Raw genomic sequence first — 6,164 nt, forward strand, 5'->3', positions numbered from 1 at the left:
GTGCCGCTCCCCTCACACAGCTCCAGAGCCTTTGGAGACGCTGGGAAAGCGCTCGCAGGGATGGCCTGGGCGCTGCCTGTGCCCAGAATGCACCCACAGAGGATGCTCTGGGTGCTGTTTGCACCCACAGGGATGCCCTGGGTGCTGCCAGCCCTGCCTGTGCCCATTCTGCACCCACAGGGATGGCCTGGGTGCTGCCTGTGCCCATTCTGCACCCAAAGGGATGCCCTGGGTGCTGCCTGTGCCCAGAATGCACCCACAGAGGATGCTCTGGGTGCTGTTTGCACCCACAGGGATGCCATGGGTGCTGCCTGTGCCCAGAATGCACCCACAGGGATGGCCTGGGTGCTGCCTGTGCCCATTCTGCACCCACAGGGATGCCCTGGGTGCTGCCTGTGCCCATTCTGCACCCATAGAGGATGCTCTGGGTGCTGTTTGCACCCACAGGGATGCCCTGGGTGCTGCCAGCCCTGCCTGTGCCCATTCTGCACCCACAGGGATGCCCTGGGTGCTGCCTGTGCCCATTCTGCACCCACAGGGATGCCCTGGGTGCTGCCAGCCTGTGACCCCTACCAGCCCCAGGGCCAACCCTCCCCTTGCCAGCTGTGACTCTGAACCTTTGCCAAACCTGCTAAAGGGCTCACGTGTCAGAGGCTGCTCCTGACCAACAATCCTCCTGCATCCAGGGCTGGATCTGCTCTGCCAGTGCCCGTCCCCTCCTGCAAAGATGGTGTTTGATGCTGCTGCTCAGCTCCCCTCAACTGCAAGGTAAACCTGCTGGGAAATGAATCACGGCTTGTCCTGGGATTCTCATGCCTGTTTAGGTTGCAAACACCCTGCCCATTTGACCACAATATTGTTTTATTTGCCTTTGCTGTTTGTAGAGAAAGATACACCCCTTGTGCTCACCAAAAGTTCTTGTGATCAGCGCCAGTGCCAGGCAACCTGGGAGGAAAACAAGTTTATCCCAGGGAAGGGATAAAGGGCCACGCTCAGGTTCAGGACACAGCGAGCAAACACAAGGAAGGACAGCCCTGTGTGCCCAAGGGCCTGCTGAGGATGGCAGGGATGCCCAAATCCCCACCCCAGGTCTGGGATCTGCCAGGACCTGGGTCTGAGGTGTGGGAGCAGCTTCTCAGGGGCTCCTGTCCTTCCCTCACCCTTTTCATCTGCATTTCCCTGGATTTTAATGCAAATAAACCAGTCAGATTGAATATGGAGAATCCCCTTCTTGCTAACAAAAAGGATTGATCACACAGCACTAATTAATAAATGAAAAGGATTTATCACACAGCACTGCACTTTGGAATAGGCAGCTGGCATCTGTGACAGCATTCATTGAAAACATTCGTATTTACCCAAGCAGGATGCACATAAGGACCTTGAGTGCCCATCCTTCTGGGTTTCCCTGTACAATCAGTGGTAAATTTCATTTCTGTAAATCCGCCACTGCTGTAACTTCCCATTGTGCAGCAGTTTCAGTGAGTTTTCATTCAGCAGCATTTCACCAAGAGCACAGTGGGACACACGGTTTGGAGCCACGGTGTCACCAAACACCACAGCCAACAATTCCTGAAATCCTGAAATCCCTGCACCAGGTCAGGATGAAAAATGGCCAATGTCAGCCTCAGTGATCAGATTTCCTCACTTTTCTGTTGAATCTCTGTGTTCCCCTGGGTTCCACAAAGCTCGTGAAACAAAACAAACCTGGAGAGAAAGAGAACATTTGACATGATTAATACCTGTGCTGGTAATGTGTGCAACCCACCCAGGTGTCTAGACAGCTTGAAAAATGCAGATCATGTGTGGGAGGAACAGCTGGTGCTCCTCAAGTCTCTCTGCTGGACCTCAAATTCAGTAGAGACAGATCTTATCAAGATCAGGTGGGTCTGTCCCAAGGAAAACACCCAGCCTGGGGCAGGAAATCGAGTTACTGCTCTGGTGGATGGCACTCTACCCGCAGCTGCCAGACAGTTCTGTGCTCTCAAAGGTCCTGCTTTGAGAAAAGTGAGAGGACAAAATGCTCAGACACGTTTCCATTGCGGGAAACCTACAGGGAAACCCAGTATTCCTTCATAAAAGGAAAACAAAAGTGAGTGGGAGCACAGTGAAAATTGCAGGTTAAGCCATTGAATGAGGGCTCTGGGATGGGGATCTCCAGGAGAGTGAGTGGGGCAGGAGCACAGAGAGCCGGGGAGGTGCCTCTAACAGGATGGCAAATGGGACAGCCCCCAGTTAACCAACTTCACACAAAAATGTCCCAGGGCCAGGAAAACACCGAGGAAATCCCAAGGCGTTCCCTGCTCAGCAGGTATCCCTCTTCTGCTGGAGTGAAACTTGTCACAGCTCAGGGAAAACACAGAGCTCTTTGCCCCATTTCATTGTGTTTGAGAATTCATCATTCCACTGATGGGGAGGAATGAGATTTATTGTGTTTAATAATTTATCATCCCTTTGATGGGGAGGAATGAGATTTATAACCCAGCTGAGTTCCTGCCCAGGAGGCTGCCCTGGAATGGGGCTGCTCACCAAGGGCCCAGCTCTGGCTCTGAGGGCTTTTACTGCAGGAGGCTGCAACTCACCTGAGCTTTAAATCACCTGAGCTTTAAATCACCTGAGCTGTGTAACTCACCTGAGCTTTAAATCACCTGAGCTGTGTAACTCACCTGTGCTGGGTAACTCACCTGTGCTGTGTAACTCACTGTGCTGTAAATGACTGAGCTGTGTAACTCACCTGAGCTGTGTAACTCACTGAGCTGTGTAACTCACCTGAGCTGTGTAACTCACTGAGCTGTGTAACTCACTGAGCTGTAAATCACTGAGCTGTGTAAATCACTGAGCTGTGTAACTCACTGAGCTGTGTAACTCACTGAGCTGTGTAACTCACCTGAGCTGTGCAACTCACCTGAGCTGTGTCACTCACTGAGCTGTGTAACTCACCTGTACTGTAACTCACCTGAGCTGTGTAACTCACCTGAGCTGTGTAACTCACCTGAGCTGTGTAACTCACTGTGCTGTAAATGACTGAGCTGTGTAACTCACCTGAGCTGTGTAACTCACCTGTACTGTAACTCACCTGAGCTGTGTAACTCACCTGAGCTGTAAATGACTGAGCTGTGTAACTCACCTGAGCTGTGTATCTCACTGAGGTGTGTAACTCACCTGAACTGTGAATCACTAAGCTGTGTAACTCACTGAGCTGTGTAACTCACCTGAGCTGTGTAACTCACCTGTGCTGGGTAACTCACCTGTACTATAACTCACCTGAGCTGTATAACTCACTGAGCTCTATAACTCACCTGAGCTTTAAATCACCTGAGCTGTGTAACTCACCTGTGCTGTGTAACTCACCTGTGCTGTGTAACTCACCTGAGCTGTGTAACTCACCTGAGCTGTGTCACTCACCTGAGCTGTGTAACTCACCTGAACTGGGTAACTCACCTGAGCTGTGTAAATGACTGAGCTGTGTCACTCACCTGAGCTGTGCAACTCACCTGAGCTGTGTCACTCATTGAGCTGTGTCACTCACCTGAGCTGTGTCACTCATTGAGCTGTAACTCACCTGTACTGTGTAACTCACTGAGCTGTGTAACTCACCTGTACTGTAACTCACCTGAGCTGTGTAACTCATTGAGCTGTGTAACTCACCTGAGCTGTGTAACTCACCTGAGCAGAAGTGCCCACGTTTGTCCCTGCCCGTGCCAGGGTGGGACAGCAGCAGGGAGCAGAGTGCACAGGGCAGCCCCTGTGGGAAGAGCAAGCTGTAAAACACGAGGCAGACAGAACATCTGGCAGCTGCCTCAAATAGTTGTGTGTCTGAAGGGCAGACAGGCCTGCAGGAGCTTGGAATGAGAACGTGTGCAAGGGCAGGATAGGATGGTGCTCCTGTGTGTTCTGTGCAAGCACTGAATGGGTTCGTTGCTTTCAGCGCTGCTTTGTAAGCCAAGAAAGGCTGTGCTTTGGGTTAGGTTCTTAATTTTAATAAACTCTAGTAAATAAATCACTGTATTTCCTTCTCCAGTCAAGCGCAGCTTTGGCATAAGATGAGCAGCACTAGGGAGCGTGTGGGAGAGGAGGGCAGCGTGCTGGGAGCTGCTTTCCATAATTGTCTTACCTTCTGCAGGAGAGAAGGTGCGGCTGCCAAAACGAGTTCCCAAAAGCGTGGCGCACGTTCTGTGAGCTCCCACCTCCCAGGGGAAAGGGAAAACTGCCCTGGTGCTGGCAGAGGCTTGGCAGGTCCTGGGCTCCAGCAGGGGAGGTGTTTGTGCTCAGAAACAAACCCAGGCCTGCAGACAAAGCTGAGAATTGGCAGCAGCCATCCCCCTCCAGGCTCCTGTCCTGGCATTGTCAGAGCTGGGAGGATGCTCAGCTTTGGGCAGGGGTGGGACCAGGACAGGGACCTGCAGCAGGACAGGGACCTGCCCACAGCCAGGGGACAAGGCTGCCAAACAGGGATGACATCTTTCCTTACCTTTGGGCAGGAGTGGGACCATGCACCAGGACAGGGGCCTGCAGCAGGAGTGGGACCTGCCCACAGCAAGGGGGCAAGGCTGCCAAACAGGGATGACATCTTTCCTTACCTTTGGGCAGGGGTGGGACCATGCACCAGGACAGGGAGCTGCCCCAGGACAGGCTCCCTGCCCACAGCCAGGGGGCAAGGCTGCCAAACAGGATGCCAAACACATTTCCTCACCACATTTCCTTACCATATTCCCTCACCACCCCTCCACTGAGCACTTCTCCCCTTGAGGCTTTTCTGCACACAAATCGCTTCCACAACTCCCAGGAGGAGCCAAAAGCTCCTGCAGGGATGCCAAAGCTCTCTGAGAGAGGCTCCAGCACGGGCAGGCAGCTCCCAGGGCCAGGAGCAGCTCCCAGGGCTGACCCCGGTGAGTCAGCAACGAGGAGGAGGATGATGATGATGCTGGCAGGGTGGCTCTCAGGGCACACGAGCAGAACCTGCAGCTTTTCCTGCCCCTCGCACGCTGCCAGGGCTGGCATGGAGGCAAGAGCAGCAGAGCTCCGCTGATTTACTGGGAGCTGCTGCTCTGTGATATCATTTGTTGATCCCATCAGGGCCAAGCCCCAAGCCACGACTTCCTCCCCCGTTGCCACGGCACTGTACATAAACAGGGCAGGCTCCCAGCCCCGGGCAGGTCATTTGCTTCAAATATTCCATGCAGCTGGAACACGAGCCTGTTTGGGTGTCTGGAGCTGAGCATGAACTAATTCCTCAGATCTGTGCACCCTCGGCCACTCCCAGCCCGGAGTGCTGGGCAGAACCAGGCACAAAAGCAGAACCAGGCTCAGGGGCAGAGCTTCCTCAGCTCTGACCCCTGAATCCGCTGCATGCTGGAGCTCAGGAGCTACAAACCCTCTTAATCATGTGGTTTTCCACATGCAAGAGACACCCAAAATTTAAAAAAATAAATAAATCTTGTCCTGACTGGAGACAAGACAAGAAAGCACTCGCCTTTTTTTGGGCCCTCCCTCCCCAGCACCCCGTTAGGCAGCTGATTAATTAGGCATTAGTTCAGGCTCATTACAAGGTTTGGCTTCCTCACGCGACTTGGTGGCTGCAGGGGGACAGAGAATTGTGGGGGCAGGAGCAGGACCTGGAGCCTTCATCCCCATGGACAAAGCATCACCACAGCTGGAGGGGCTGAGCCACAGCAAGCAGCGCAAATCCAGCTGCAAATCCAGCTGCAAACCAGAACCCAGGGCTGTCCCATGCCAGGTCACACCCAGCTCCATCTCTGAGGGGCTGCACACACTCAGCTTGCCCACCTCAGCCCATCCCACAGCTGTACACATATTTCAGAGGTAAATTGTGATTTCTGCAAGCAGGGATGAGGCAGAGGCAGCCCCTGCCCTGCCTGTCTGGGCAGGCTCCTCAGGAATAAACTCACTGCTCGTGCAGAAACAAAGCACAAGGAAACCTGACAATCTCATGCAAATAAAACCCACCACCAAGTAATATTCAATAAAGTTTATTAGATTACTGAGTGCTATCTACAGTCATAAAATAGAAAGGATTTTAAACTGTACAGAGTCATGTCCCGGTGAGGTGAGGAGAGATGGAAATGAGGGAGCACAAAGGGCAGCAGGAGTAGGGAGAACACAGCTTCTTCCCTGCAGCTCTGGAAGACACTGGCTCGAGTTGA

This window comes from Melospiza georgiana, chromosome 22 (assembly GCF_028018845.1).
Source record: "Melospiza georgiana isolate bMelGeo1 chromosome 22, bMelGeo1.pri, whole genome shotgun sequence".
NCBI lineage: Eukaryota > Metazoa > Chordata > Aves > Passeriformes > Passerellidae > Melospiza > Melospiza georgiana.